The following is a 16,282-nucleotide window of genomic DNA, read 5'->3' on the forward strand; positions in this document are numbered from 1 at the left end:
TTATAACAGTGTATTGCAAAAGGGACCTTCTGTGATGCTTTTGTCTCATCATTACCCTCAAAACCCCTTTTCCTTTCACTGCACTGTAAAACAGCACCTGGTCTCTGTTGGATGTCTGGGTCTAGAAATTTGGATAAAGTGTTCCCCATGCTAAGATGCAAGAAACTGAAAGAAAGCACATTCATTTTATCTGTTGGCTGGAGCTGCTTTTAAAAGCAGAGGGATATGTGGGTGGAGGATGTGAGAAGGAGATTTTGTACTGGCATATACATGTGTAAACAGATATTCAATGATTTGTAAAGAGCTGAGCTGTACAACACCCAAGAAATATACAATTTTTCCCCAAACCTCCAATGTTTGAAAGCTGGTGGGTTCAGCTCCTGACATTTGTTTTTGTCAGTAGGGCCACAGAATAAAGGTTTTTTAGATTGTCTTTCAATCAGTGTAATTGATTGGCGGCCATTGATTAAATGGTCATGTGGACCAGTGCTGACAACTTTGGTTTGGAAGGGAGTGGGCAGGAAATGGAAATCACCAATGTCTGCAAGCACATGCTAAATTGTATTGTCAATCAGATGACCAAAGGCTTCAGGGTTTTTTCTGCTAGACTTGGAAAGGAGAGTGGTGTTTGCAGCAGGTGAAATTGTCCTGGAAGTCTCAAAAACATCTCAATTTTATTTTTGTCTTGCTCTGCTAGCCTAGTTCAGCTTTCTTAGGTTTTGATGTTATATCTGGCACTGTACGTCAAAGGAGAGAGTTTCCATTACACAATTTCTGTGTCAAGTTAGATCTTTTCAGTGATTGACACTGTTCAAGGAAACTTGTATGAATGTGATTTTAAGGATTTAATGAGTTTTATGAGTCTCTTTTCATAGAGAAATTATGCATTCTGTTGGAGCACAGGATTTCCTGCATCACTGAAAGCTTCAGCTGCTCAGCAAGATTCTCAGAGCAAAAGTTAGACATCTGTAATCCTAGTCTCTCATGTAGTTTCTAGATCTAAGCCAAGAAGGAAAAACTGAACCTTGACAGTTCTTTCCAGGAGTGGGTATTGTGAGCTTGTGAGATTATCACAACCCAGGCAAAATGAGATTTCTCTTGTGGCTCTTTGGGTCTGATGGGATTTCCGTGGAGGTGGAAGTAACAGCAGATGTAGCTCAAACATCCTTGTTGGCTGACTAGGAGCGAGGGCAGGATTGGAGAGAGGGGAGGCCTGAGCAAAAGAGATGAGTGGAAGTGATAGCCTGCTAGGAGGACCAAGAAAGAAAGCTGTTGATTCACTGAGAAGCTCCTTACTTGGGAGCAAAGCAATATATAAACACCAGGGATGGTTAGTGAAGAGGAGAACCTGAGGAGCAAATGCCAGGGAATTCTGATTGAATTCTACAGAAAGCACCCTGGCCTTGCACACTGGAGACCCATAACACCACAGCCTCATGTAAACTTTTATTTTTGGGTGATTTTACTTTTTTCCAGAGTTGTATCATCTTTTAGTTTTCATTGGGAGTTTTCGCTGACAAAACTGTAGCTGGTGAAAGATTTTTGGAAGATTTTTTGGAGTGCATTTGTAGAGTGCACTGATTTCTGTCACTGCAAGCAATATTTTGCTTTCAAATCAGACTCTGAAACACTAGTCTCAGAGTCTATTATTAATTCTTGATGTCATTAAGAGATGTCTTCTTGTCTGCGATGCACTGACATTTATTTTATGAGGCACTGACATGATTAGAGCTTTCATTCGATTTTCTAGCCAATGTGCTGGCACAGGGTTCCCAAGAGTTATGTTTAAAGTTAGCTTTCTAAGTTTGTGCTTCAGTCATCTATAAATTAAATAATTTTTTAATATTTTAACACCCAGTTTGGCAGCTTTCAGCTTTTCAAGTCTTGCTTTGGCCTGACCACTTGCTTCAGTGCCCAGTAAAATTACTCTTGGCCTTCTTCCCAAGAAGGGCCCTTCAGCACTGTTCCAAATAGAGCCAAGGAGAGCTGAATAGGCTGAAAAATAGGCAACTGCTGTCTGTGCAGTCCTTCCTCATCTGTTTAACCACAGTCTGGATCCCCTGTGTGCTAAGCCTGCAGCTTGCACCTTAGGGGTACAGAGAGAGTCACTGGCAATGCAGCAGGCACAGGTCAAAGGGGTGACACTGGTAACAGTAAGGGATATAAAGTTTGCAGCAGAACCTGCCTCTCCAAGAGAACCTCATGTATTCCTCTATGCAGTCATTCATAAAAATATCTAAAAATATCTTCAAACTTTTCAGTTCAGTCTGGTCTGACTTTCTAGGGGCCAAATTTGATACCTGCATATTATTTGTGTGACCTGGTTCTTTTACCTGCACTAGATAGCCTCTTGAAGAACATTTGATGTTTCCACGGAGAGTAAGGAGTAAATGAGGAGAGTAGCTAGGTTATATGAGGCTATAAAAATATACTTCTTACCCTTCAGAATGAAATACTACAGCTCTTTCTGAACTCTTGGCCTTTTTTCACACTGGGATGTTTACAAAGTGTCAGAAGATTTTACTCTTTAGACCCTGAATGTCTTAAAAGAGGTGCACTTTACACCAAATGCAAAGAATCTCAAAAGCAGACCTTACATGTTTAGTCTGGATGTGCAGAAGCAGACTGTTTCACTGCTCATGCCTCAGTGCATTAACTAATCTTTAAAGAACAGGGATTAAGGAGAAGCTTTGCTCATGAACAGGTTAGCCCTGGCTGTCTAGCACAGTCTGCAAAAACTCATTCAGATTCCTCAGAGGTATCTAGTGCTGATCACTGTCCAGAGACAAGACACTGGACTAAATGGACCATAGATGTGACCAGGGCCACAGTTCTCAGGTAAATTTCCACTGCAAAATGATACCACTTTCTTGGTTTGTGAGGTTTTCTGGTGTTTGTTTGTTTGTTTTCTATTCCTTTCATGTGCATTTTGAGTTGTTCTTTCTGTTGATGTATGGATACTGGTGTGTAGTAAGTTGAACAAGATTCCTCCTCTTTTATAGTCAGTGCTCGTCTTTTCCCTGGCTCTGTCTAGGAGCCTCTTCAACCAAGAGAGGCAGAAGAAAATGAGTGTCTCTGTGCCAGGAGGGCTGGAGAGAGGAATCCATTGGTTAATGGGAAAGGCTAATCAATCTCCATGAGTTCTTTTATCTCAGTTCAAGTTTTATTTAGACATTACAATACTGTTCGGTACAAAGGGAGAACTACTACTACTTTCTTGCCAACAGCATTAGAAATAATACCATTTAACATGGGCAACCCTTGTACATGTTCTTATCTTTGTCATTTAATTTTCTAAAACATAGCAAGGAAAAATGTTTCCAGTATTAAATAGAACGAATGAAGCTGACAGTGCTATTAAAATCATAGAATGGTTTAGGTCAGAAAAGACTTTTGAGATCATCAAACCCAACTGTTAACACAGCACTGCCAAATCCACCCCTAAACTGTGTCCCTAAGTACCACATATGGTTTTTGTCTATCTTTTCCTACATCGATACAGATATATATGACTTCCACTATAACATTTCAAGCATCGGCACCACCTGAGAACTCAACTGCGGCTTATGCATTTTGCAGTAAAATTTCTCTCCTCTTCTGTCTTCCCTCCTCTTCCTCCGCCCCCAGAGGACTGACAGGCTTTCTACTGACAAATGTTGAGTGTAGCTACTGAGGATTTAGCATGTCAGGCTGTGTCTACACAGCTTAGGTTTCTATTATTATGCAATGGCTTAGAGGGCAGTGCTTTGCCACATAATTACAGCGCCAATCTCTGTTAGGACCCAGAGTTTGGATGCCTCTTTCTATATCAGCTATTTGCCTCCTGCCCACTTAGGACTCCTCCCTGACACTCTTGCTTGTTTATTAGCTTCTTTTTGTACCCTTGTTTCATCTGGTTTCTGGTTTTCTTCCCTTTCCTACGGTGCACATTTGTTTATTTCAGAGGTGAGGGGTCTGACTGGGTCGTGCCTGCGCGGATTCCTATGCAGTACAAAGCACTTGCTGCATGTTGCATCGTCAGAAGAGGTAAGAAGAAATTCCTGAAGCTGCCTGCTAGTTCTCTCGGGTTTTTACCTCTCTTTTTTTTTTTTTCCTTCTTTTTTTCCTTTTTTTTTTTTTTTCCTGTGTGTGCACATTGCTTGTCTTACAAGCCGTGCAGGCTCTGCCATCTAGAGCACTTTGTGAGATCACTCCACTTTGCTGTTTTTCCTTCTCCCATCCCTGCGTGTGACTGTGTGTCTGTCTCTCTCTGCCTCTCTTCCCCCCGCGGTAGGGCTCGGTCGCCCACCCCACACGCACACACACACACACACACCCACACACACACACAGGAGCTGGGCTTGCTTGTATGAACTTGAAGACTTGCAGTACTGAAATGCATGTGTTACCTTGGGATGCACTAGGATCAGAATGCTCAAAAAGCCTGCAGGCTGCTTAGTCCTCCAAGACTGGGTTTTTTAAATCACACAGGAAAAGAACAAGTTATTCACTCTTTTTTATTCTCTTTCTGTTTTTTCACTTTCCTTTTTTTTTTTGTGCTTTGGATATTACTGAACAAGGAGTCTCAGGGATTGACACGCTCGGACTTCACTGAATCAGGCTGCATCTGACAAACAATCTTGTCTACATTTTGGTTTGCTGGAGATCAACTGGGATTTTTCTGATTCTATCTTCTTTTGAAAAAAGGATGCATGGAATAGGAAGAAGGTCTAAGTGCCTGTCTGAGACTATTTTACCAAACCTGGGATAAATGTTACTTCTCAAAGGTAAGTGCAAGGTTTTTTCCTATGTATGTATAAACTGTGTAGTTATAAACTATAAATAGATATATACTCAAAACATTTTATAGACAGCTACCTTTGATGGTAAAAAATGTCTCAGTCATCCAATTTAAAGGATTAGTGAAATGTATAACTTTATCTCTCTTTTCATGTTAGCTTAGATAAGATTGTTCATGTACAGTAATGGATCTCAGTTTGGTTTCTGCCTCTCATGGTATGAAAAGGCATTTCAAAACCAATATTGTTTTAGAGTCAATAGGATTTTTTAATGATAGTTTTTAAACAGTGATGGAAAATGATGAAAAGGGTAATAATTTTGTTTCTAATAAAGGAGGACTTGAGGAATAAAGCTGTGAAAGCAATTTCAGCTTTCTGAGGAATTAGTAAATCTTACAAAGATAAGGAACAACTTTGCTGGACAGATCAACTCTGCTGTGTATAAAACAGGAGAGTAAAAGTGAGAACCTTGGCAAATGTCATTTGAAGAAACAGAAGGCATAGGAGCAGCTAGAGAAGGGAAGGCAGTGAGGGGTGTGGAGGGGCAGTGGGCACCACTTTGGTGTCTGCTGTCACAGAGGCTGTTGTTCTCGGTGAGGTGATGCCACTGGTGATGGATGTCCAGAACTGGCAAGGTGGGCATGTGGGGGACGGGGTACACAAACAGGTATGTGCTCTGTCATGTCTGTCTGACGTCAGCAGACATATATGCTCTCAGCAAGACTAAATGTACTGAGAATTGGGATGGGGGAGGCATCTGAGTGGCAGCACAGTACAAGACATAGCAAAATGGGAACTGAATCTCTCTCTGATTTGCAAGGATGCATGTACATGTTTGGGACACAAGGCAAGTGCATGACTGAATAAAAGAAAGGAACTAATGGGGTAAAAGAAATTGGCAGTGAAGTCAACAAGTCCCAGTATGGCAGATTAGCCACTGGAAATGTAAAATGGTCAGTTGTGGTAGTGTATGTAAGAAAGGGTTCTTAAACTGGGTAACTACTACCTACACAGAAGAGACAAATAATATTGATTTAAAGCAAGAATAATTTTCTCTTTTCAGACTGCCTGATCTAGTATTTTAGGGGCAGTGCCATGAAGATATTAAGAAAAATAAGGTTTATTTTATCTATTCCACCTTTGGGATTACTATGACAGAAAAACTCTTTTGATGAGAAGAGGGAGGGAAACAGTAAGCATCATATCCTTCTGTAAACTCACAGTTAATTAAATCTCTTGATATCTCTTAACTTTATAATACAATGTTCAGCTTGTGTAAGTCCAGCAGATGCAACACAATTGTCATGGGGATTTTCTGTTCCTCCAGAAAGAGGAAACATTGACATGCAGGGGATCAATTTCTTATTGGACCTTGATGTGTACAGAGACCGTACTGGGGCAAATTTAGGCTTGTGGTGAGAAAGAAGAGAGACAAAGAATTACTTCCACTCCTGCTGTGTTTCAGGCTGGTTGCAGTCCCCTTGTTTACAGCTTGCTCTGTGTCAGTGGTGAGTTTGCATTGCCCAGGGATCGCCACTTGAGCACAACAGAGCACTTCTTGCGTGCGCTCTGCTCGGAGCTGCCGTGCCACAGCAGCACCAAGAAGAGCTCAGACCTTCCCTGAAACTGCTTCTGATTCTAGGGGAGAGAGGGGATGCAAAAAATAAACAATGCCAGGAGACAGGTAGCAAAAATTTCATGCTGAATTTTCTTAACCCATGAAACCCAGCAAAGATCTGCATCACCCCTTGGCTCAGAGACAGCCTCTGATCCGCTCTGCCCAGCACAGCTCTGGTTTCTTTAGGGCATCTCTGGACCAGGTGTGCCCCAGTATCTGGCTGTGTAGGGCACTGGCATGCAGGGAAGCTGGCTCCCCTTGGTGCACCATAAAGGGTGAGAAATGTGACCCAGCCCCAGAGCCCCTCTTTGCTGCTGTCCCCTCTGCCCCATGCTGCACTTCACAGCTTCGGTGCTTCTTGTTTCAATGTACAACTGGGCCATTAGTGACCATTTTTCCTAATGGGAAGTACAAATGGCACGTGTAGCCTTGCCCCTTAGCCTGCACTTTGCCTGCTGCTCAGGTGCACCTGAGCTGACAGCTGCCAGCAGTCCTAGTCAGAGTGCTTCTGCTCCCCCTCTCTGCTGAGGAATCTGACCACTGACTCAAGTTTGCAATGTAATGGTTAGAGACACATCTGATCCGCCCCCTCCCCCCAGTTCTCTTTTTTTTTTTTTTTTTTTTTTTTTTTTTTTTTTTTTTTTTTTTTGCTTGTGGGCAAAAAGCAAAATGGGAGGATGGGAGGCTGATTGAAAATTACCAAGGTTTAACTCGTAGTAGGCGGAAATATTCTTCAAGTGACTTAACTCCCTGCTGAAAAACCTGTGGACTGAAAACCCTTGAGGCTGCATTTGCTACCCACCCTCACAGAGGTGAGGGAGGGGATGATGACAGTGCCTGTTCACTCCCAAATCCCATTTTGCATTGCTAATGCATTTCGGCCTTGACCTACAAAGATCACCTGTGGGAGAAGGGGGGTAATTTGTTCCAGCTGTGTACTGAGGTTTTTGGTTTTTTTTCCTGGTCTGAGCGCTCAGCCTTTCTTCATGTTTGTCCAATGTGCTGTCATGGGTTTGTTTTTGTGAAGAGGCTAATTATCTTCTAGGTGCTGAACTGAAAAGCAGTAACACTCTTTTTGAAGGAAGACATCTGTGGCTCCTTCAGACCAGTCCAGATGTCTCTAAAATTTGTTGTCCAACTCCAAATAGGCCATTGCTTGTAGTCTCTTTTCCCTCTTTTGTTTTACCATGTAGAATTTGAATAGTTCTAGCAACCAATTCTAGCAACTAATTCTAGCAACTAAGGATCTCACCAAGGGGCTGGGATTTTCTCTGTCACTGTCCAGAGGCCACATGTGCTTGGATGGGGTTGAACAGCACCCAGTTATGAACTGAAACTTGTGACAAAAGACAGGGTTTCATCTGAGTGCACCAGAATAAAAACAAACCCCACAAATCACAAATCAGCATGATGCAGTGCTGCAGTGAAGGGCCAGCTGTTACTCTCTGCCCAACCCAGCTCCACCTGGGATGCACAGAGAGAGAGGAAAGCCTGTAAGTGATAATTCTGATTCTAGGAACTCAAACTACCTCCTGCTATGGCTAAATGATAAATCTTGGCAAGAAATTAACATACATAAAGGTGACATTAGAAGGCTCACATGATGTGACATGGAAAAATGGGAAAAGATTGTGTCATTTAGAAGCATTTCTAAATCCCTTGGATCAGCAATTGTCACTGTACTTCAGAATATTGATATGACATTTTTTCAGATTTTTCTCTCTTCCTGTCATTTTCTTTGTCTTACCCACAATATGGGTCTCTGATAATATCCTCATCTTTATGGAAAAACATTGGTGACAAATCCAGGATGCCAACTTCAGCATATAAAATGAGCAGCAGCAGTAGAAGCCAGAAAACATCTTTTCAGTTTAAAAAAAAGCTGATTTGAAAACATAGGAGAAGGAAAAATATGTCCTGTCAGGGTCTGCCCCCATGCAGAATCACTATTGACCTACATAGAAGGCAGAGCTGCGTGGGAGTTTTTAGTATAAATGTTTTTTGTTTTTGCAGGAAAAGGTATTTTTAACACACAGAAACATGATTGGGAAAGGGTCAGTCTTAGGAATTTCCTGATTCAAAAACTGTAGGAACAACATTTCTTGAACACTTTACCTTACATTCTTTCTGGAAGATAATTTTTCATTACTTCTTTCCAGTTCGTGCATTTTGCATGAAAACTGAAAATAATTCATACAAAACTTTATCATAAAGCCCCATTTTTCTAAAGGACAAGCAAATCTGTGAGCTGAACTGGAATTAAGCATTTCTGGCTCATTAGAAGGCTTGCGTACCTTCAGATTGGGACAAGGATGCTGTAGACATTGTCATTTTGACTCAAGGAACCAGAACTTTTGCCTGCCAAGCCTTACCTGAAAATCAATTCATTTCACCAAATTGGATTATTTTAGGGGTGTCTTGGCAACAAATGCTGTGAGATATCAAGGCCTCTGAGAGCTTGCTCTTGAAATAATTCCTCCAGGTATGGAAAACATGCACTGAGAGGATATGGCAGCTAAATAACAGGTAGGAGGGGATAGCTGCAGCAATAGTATAAGCAGTACAATGGAGCATTTAGGAGGCTTCTGCTAATCACACCTCAAGAAGGAACAGGTCTCTAATCCTCTGAAAGATCTGCTGCCACTGTGGGGTTATGGAAAGAGGTGAGATAAGGAGAGGGTCCTGGAATAGCTGTAAATCCAGGGTCCTGGACAATGGTTGGTCAGAAGGTGAGAGGTAGGGCTGGTGCATCCCAGTGCACAGCAAGGCAGATTCTGAGCAGAACAGAAGCTGGATTAAGGATAAAATCAACAGAAAGTACACGATGGCTGAAAGCATCTTGTCTATTTTAATAGAGCTAATGTTGCACTGAAAATCCCTGGAAAACACGTGTGTGTGGCACTGGTGCAGAAAATCACCAGTATGACTCTTTTCCTGAAGCCAGAAGAGGTAAGTGAGAGTGGTGCATAGATCTTTATGTGCAGGACTGAGACTCATGGCTGCAGTTGTCCAGTTAGGACAGGAGAGTTTGAGCTGACTTGGCTGGGAGAAGGAAAGACTATGAAAAACCTAAATCTAATCAAGTCTCATGGATTGAGGTGACCAGGCATGATTGAGGTTGGAAGAAATACATGCATTGGTGGACAAGTAAGGAATTTTTCCTCCTCTGCCTTTAGAAGAGCAAAGGCGCTCAAAATGGCACCAGTCACCAAGAGCTCTTAGCCATTCCTTTGTGGTGTCTAAGCTCCTCAGGAAAGCTTCAGTCTACATGTTGGTCAGAATGAGTAATCCTCCTTTTGTTACAGCCCAAAGATAAAAACTAAGAATGGGAAAGGAAAAGAGGATGTCTTAAAATGTGCCACATCCTCTGCTGTAGTGGCAGGATGGATAGGCTGTGATTATCAGCAAGAGAGAGGCACCTGTATTGGTGCTACAAAGGAAGAACTGGCTATACCAGGATTCAAATTAGATCCCTCAGTTAACAGCCTTTAAAAAATCTATCTGCCCTTTCAGTACAGAATGAAAACAATGAGCAGTCAAATGGCAAAAGGAAAAGTCGAATGAAAAAAGTGCCTGTCATGGCTTGTTCGGCATTCCCTGTCTGGTTTAAAAGTAGCCAACAACAAATGTCTGTCTCCTTAGAGATAAATATCAAAACCTTCCCAATCATTTCAGGAGATATTTGATCTCCTTCCCTTGGTGAATATTCCTGTGAATAGCTAAACACATGGGATACTCAGAAAGCTCTGCATGGTTTGGGTGTGAAACAAGAATGCTAAACTAAGAAAGAAAAAGGCCAAACTGTATTGATAGAAAATAAATTATCTGGGCTGAGACCATTTTGTTGATTTCCTAAATTGAGGAGTAGTTGGCATTTTGTATGACTTATCTTTAGTGTAAGTGAATGTGATCACTGCTGCTGGCAGATATTTACTGTATATTGTTTTTTAAATAAGGGTACAACATTGATTACTTGCTCTCCAAACTATTGACTGCACTTTCTCCCTGTTGTCAGGTCAGATAACTTATCTCCTCTGGAAATGTTCAGTAGAAAAATGGGAAAATGTGTTTATTTCCAGAAACTCTCATGAAGAAGAGGATCAAAGGGTTTTGTGTTTTTCTGGTTTGGTGGGGTTTTTTTGAAAGCTGCCTATAATCAAAATATCTTGTAATTATCTCTGAAAATTGACAAATTCCTCTGTGAGATATATGAGCATTCACTAATCCCATTTCACATGACCAAGTAGCCCACTGAGCCATGAATTCTTCAGCTGACACCCACTTTGGAAGGATAGTGTGACCTTTCCTTAATAGTGCAACTACATCTTCTGTTCACGGCTCCACAAATGCATTTTGGCAGTGATACCTTCTTGAGATGAGGTGGAAGGTTGTTCATGGACTTCACAGTTCTGCTATGTGGCCAGGAGTCTCACAGAGAATGAGCTTTCCTCTGTCCCTGGTCTCCCATCACCCTACCCTGACTGGACCCAACGGGGCCTCTGGCTGGTGGGAGAAGTTTCAGGGGCATTAATTAATAATGTTTTCTTTCAGATCCAGGAGTGGGTGGCAGCAGTTCATGTGAACTGGAGAGAATTGGTCATATAGACAGAGAGTAGGAGCAGAGAAGCTGAAGTGCAGCCTGATGCATATTCATGAGAGCAAATACCCGGAGAGCACAGAGAGTAACATTGGGAGAAAAATTGGAGAAATTTGGGTAGGATGAGGGGAAAGACAGAAAGCAAAAACAGCTATGGTAAAGCTAAGAAGATGTTTCTGTGTCTCGTTAGTTATTTGTATGTCACTTTTTTCCACTGATCCAGAATACCAGTCTAGGCTAAAGACAGACTTCTGATGTGTGTCACTGGTCACACTGTTGATAGCTGATACCTCTCTCAGCCACTCAAGGCTGTTTTATTTTTCACATCTAACCCGTTTTAGCATTTTGGTGAACATGAGAAAAAGCCCTTTGTGCATTTGTTCCTGATGTCTCAGTCTTTCACCTCCCTGGATCAGTGAGTTGAGTGAAGAAGCTATTTTTTTTATTTTTCCTCAGGACTAAACACAAAGAGTTTCTTATCATCAGCTAATAGTTATAACCACTCAGTTCCTAGTAGAACCTAGCAACAAGCTTTCAAGTTAATGTGAGAGACTCTCTAAAATACATTAGGTCCCTCTTCTTATGATATCTTTTCCAGAGAGTGAGCAACTGATGGGCTGAGATCTTTCCCTTCTGTGCTGGATGTCTGATGGCTGCATTTCATGATCACCTTAGGGTTTTTATTTACCTCTTTTACAACTTTTTCATTTGTCTAATGCTATAAGCAGCAAAACAAAGGTCTGTGATGACCTTGTGGATCCATGTCTTACAAAACCTCGCTACGTTTTGGATTGTGCAAGAAAAGGAAAAAGTCCATCCTCTTGTAAGAAGGCTGAGATAGGACACAGTGAATTTCTGTGTACTGGTGACTTTTATCCTATGCCAGTGTCCTACCACAAAATGGAAAAATCAAAGTTATGCCACATTCTATCTCAACTATAGGATTTACATTTAAAAATAAATAATGCCCTGGGGCCAAGTAACAGCTGCTGCAGTTCTTTCCAGCACAGCTCATCGACCTTGTCCTCTCATTTGACATATCCTGCTACTCCCATGGTGCTGTAGTTAGCATTAAATCACAGAGAGATCATGCAGTGACCTCACTGAAACTGAGACCTAGTTAGGGTAGACTTTGCACACAGATATACCAGGCCTTTCATCACCTCACCACACAGTGGAGAAAGACCTGAAAACAAAGTTCTTATTAGGCTGTGTTCTCTGTTTCTGTTTTTCAAATAGATTTTTTGCTTATTATATGTTAGTCTAATCAGGCTCGCTTTAAGGAATTACTTTCAACTTTTTTCTTTTTTATTTTTTTTAAATAGCAGGTGTTGTTTTATCATGAAATATTGATGAGCTTAATACATTTGTTAAAACTACAGTATTCCACAAAAATCCTGTTATAGAAACCAAATATCTTTTAGGAACTCCTAAATAAAAAGCCTCCCAAGTTTAGTACATGATGCAATTTTCTCACTATCATTCCTCACATTTCTCACAATCACTCCTCTCTTTTCTTTATACTGACAAGTACATGAAGAGCAAAAATGAACTCTGCAGCCAGCTGTTCTTCGTAAACATGTCTTGTCTTGCTAGTTCAGGTAAAAGGCAAATTGCACTTTGAGACTTTATTTCTGCAGCAAATCAGGTCTATTTTCAGAGGAATGCTTCTTCAGTCACAGTATTTCAAGATGGGAAGTCAGGATATGTTCCTGTCACAATCTGATTATACCATGTTTGCAGAGTCTTTAGTCATAGGGTGGCAAAAACATTTAAGAACAAAAGAACACAGTTTTAGACCTTTGCTTCCATTTCTTCCACTCCTGATTAAATTTTGAAAGCCTTTCTAACATTTAACAAAGAATTATCTGAGAGCTGTTTGGAAAGAATATGGGATCTTAGATTGACATTCTCGGAAAAATTTCTACTTTGTTCCAAAACAATCTCTCCTGCAGCTATAAATTTATTTTGTAACCTATTTTATGCTCCTTCTATTGTTGCATCCTTCTGTTAAAAACATATTGTTTTTGTTTCTGTAGTCTTACCAGGAACAAGAAAAAACCATTTACCTTGCCAACACACAGTTCTTTTTGTTTGATTGTGTCACAGAATAACAGATATTGCTGAATGCTTATAGGGCACCAAGTAGTAAAATCATATTTACCTCAAACAAGAAAAGGATATTTGAGCTTACTAGCAGGCCTTTGTAAATTGATACTCCAGAGAAACTTGATTCCTTGAAATTCTGTTGATAAATGCCAAGCTTTGGTGACATTAACTGATAGTGGGCGCTGGGATTTCCATTAATTTTTCTGAGATTATTTGACTAGTGTGATATTCAAATGTCCAGGTGCTTTAGTCATTCAGAGAGGCAGCAGCACCCTGGGGTGAGATAAAAAATGAAGTAAGAATTCAATCATAACAAACAGTTTTTTTGAAACTGATACTTCTAATCACTATTAAAAATTAATAAAAATAAAATGTAGACTGTATCACAGTTAGTGCATTTTAAAATTGATATCCAGTAAATCCTGGCATCTCACAGGGGAAAGGAATGGCAGTACCAGCCCCTTTGACATACATATCTGTATTAAAATATTTTCATTTATTTGCAGGAAAAAACTGAGGAAGGAAGCAAAACCAAATAAGACTTTGGTTAAAGCCTTAAAGACAAAGTAGGCTTGCAAGAAACAGTCTGTGCAGGACTTACTAAGGTTTGCAAAAGCCCACAGTTGACTGCAAAGAAAAAGGGAAAGAAACTTTCATTTTGCTAATTTTGGAAAGGTACATTCCCAAAATTCCCTTTTGTATATTATCCATTAGGTCACTTCAAAAATGGAAATGGTAATTTGAAATTAAATGCTTGGGTAATTATGTTTCTACTTCAGATTCAATAAATGTTTTCAGAAAGGTGAAATGAGTTCAACTGAAACAAAGGATCTTTTTCCTGTTTAAATAAGAAAATGGCAAGTCAGCTCAAAAAATGTATTTTTCATTAATTTTGACCCCTTTGATTGCATTTTTGAAATTATTGAACATATATGTATAATGTGTGCTTGTGTACATATGGTTGGATACATTCTTGGCCATAGGTATAAACTCTGCTTTTCACTTCTGCCTTTGTAACAGGACATAATGGTAACAAACGTCAGAGACTTAGGCCTAGCAGAACTGATGTTTACAAAGTGCTTATAGAGCAGTAAAGACAAAGGATCCACTCAGGAGCGTACCTGTGTCAACAAAAGGAGACACACAACATAATAAGAGCTGGTGAAGAGTTTTCAGTCAGCCTGGGATGTGGACAAGCTCGAGAAGCGGGCCCACAGGAATCTCATGAGGTTTAACAGGACCAGGTGCTGGTGTTGCACCTGGATGGAGCAGCCCTGGTATCAGCACAGGCTGGGGGATGAATGGATCAAGAGCAGCCCTGGGGACGAGGACTTGGGGGTGCTGCTGGGTGAGAGGCTGGACATGAGCTGGAAATGTGCACTCCCAGCCCAGAAAGCCAAACCTGTCCTGGGTAGCATCTTGTCCCTCTGCTCTGCTGAGAACTCACTGACAGTGCTGCATCAGCTCTGGGGTTCCCAGAACAGCAAGGACATGCACATGTCAGAGAGCATCCACTGGAAGGCCATCAAGTTGTTTAGGGTGGAGTGCCTCTCCTATGGAGAAAGGTTGAGAGAAGTGGGATTGTTCAGCCTGGAAAAGAGAAAGTTTCAGGATGACAAGGCTGTGGTCTTCCAGTACCTGAAGGGAGCCTACAAGAAAGATAGAGAAGGACTTTTTACAAGGCCAGGCAGTGACAGGACAAAGGGGAATTGCTTCAAACCGAGTGAGATTTAGCTTAGATATTAGGAAAAAATTCTTCCCTGTGAGCATGGTGAAGCACTGGAACAGGTTGTCCAGAGAAGTAGTGGATGCCCCATCCCTGGAAGTGTTCAATGGGGCTTTGAACAACCTGATCTAGTGGAACTGTCTCTGTCCATGGCAGGGGGCTTGGAGCTAGCTGATCTCTAAGTTTCCTTCCAACCTAAACCATTCTATGATTTTTTCATTATGGAATAGGTTTTTGTCCAAATTAGCTTCCTGAGTATGTTGTGGGAGGGGGGATGGGTATTATTCAACAATATCTTCATACGTTCTGTCTTTTAAAATATTTTTGGCTGGAATGTTTATGAGTTTTGTTTCTAAATGAAATTGAACTTTATATCATGTTTAAAGCTTTAATGTGGCATTTTGTGCTATTTTTACAGCAAATAACTTCTTATATTTTCTGAAAAGCAGATATTCTTCAAATTTTAATGAGACAGTCTAATCTAAATAAGTCAAAATTTTCTCTCAATTTCTGATAAAATTATGCTTTCTTACCATAATTCTCCTAAACAACAATTCTAAACAATTTCTAAACAATAATTCTTAACATTGACTGATAACCATACAGCAATAACACCACTTCTTTTTGTAGAATTTTTTTCTTTTTTCCTGTTTCATTTTTTTTTGTTTTCTTGTCCTGGTAGGTCTGTTCTTTGTAGATGACTATGCACAAATGGAGCAGATAGTTCAAAGGCTTCTCCAAATATAACAGCCTGTAAAAATGCTGCATTTACTTTAAGGTTCATAGGACAGGAAAATATGAAGGTAAAATGGCAAGGAGCATGTGGTATTTGAGTGGGAGGCTTGTACCAAGGCAAAGCAGACCATCACAATTCTGAATTAGCGTCTGAAATATAATCTGTGCAGAAGCAATGGGGGCTGAGAGGGAGCACAAGTGATCACCAATGAATTAAGGAGTTCACTGTCAATGCTCTGTGATATTTGAAAAGTGAAAGAAGCAGCTGAGAAATGTAAGAAAGTTTCCTGTGGCAGAGGAGCCACCTGCAGCAGCTCGGTACCCTTCAAACTAGAAATGCTGTTGGGTGGTCCATGGTTAATATTCTCTTAGGTGTAAAAGTGAACCTGCAACTACTCCATTTTTAAATGTGTTAGGGGCCATCACTAACACATGATTCATCATTCTAAGCCAGGGCAAAGGGGAATGAGGGGATCCTGACAGTTTATATCAAAATATTCCTAGAGTGCAGAGCTTTTGGAGGCTCTGTGGTGGCATGCTGACACTGCAGTGAGCACTCCCTTTGCTGTTAGCACATTTTCCACTCAGAACTCTGAGCAAATGAACTGATCCTTGATGCTTTCCATGTAAATTGGGGTAGAGTTGCTATTCCTTAACTGAGAAATTGGCACGTGGGTTTTGGTTTGAACTGCTCTGTGCTCACCTGCAGTGCCTACAGC

General features: G+C 40.8%; 1 protein-coding gene across 2 annotated transcripts in view; it reads left to right on the plus strand.

The window, feature by feature from the left end:
* Nucleotides 1-3,787: 3,787 nt before the first annotated feature.
* LRFN2 (leucine rich repeat and fibronectin type III domain containing 2) overlaps nt 3,788-16,282 on the plus strand; it is a 152,486-nt gene continuing 139,991 nt past the window's right edge. The window contains exons 1-2 of one of the 2 annotated variants that reach the window (XM_054280139.1): nt 3,788-4,026; nt 4,560-4,766. The gene's annotated coding sequence lies outside the window, so the exon portion shown is untranslated. Of the gene's footprint in view, nt 4,027-4,231; nt 4,767-16,282 lie in introns of those variants that run through there. The other variant, XM_054280138.1, reaches the window with a different exon arrangement.

The sequence above is a fragment of the Melozone crissalis genome, unplaced genomic scaffold (assembly GCF_028551555.1).
Source record: "Melozone crissalis strain CALT ecotype California unplaced genomic scaffold, PUWL_Pcris_2 ptg000027l_1, whole genome shotgun sequence".
In the NCBI taxonomy this organism is placed as follows: domain Eukaryota; kingdom Metazoa; phylum Chordata; class Aves; order Passeriformes; family Passerellidae; genus Melozone; species Melozone crissalis.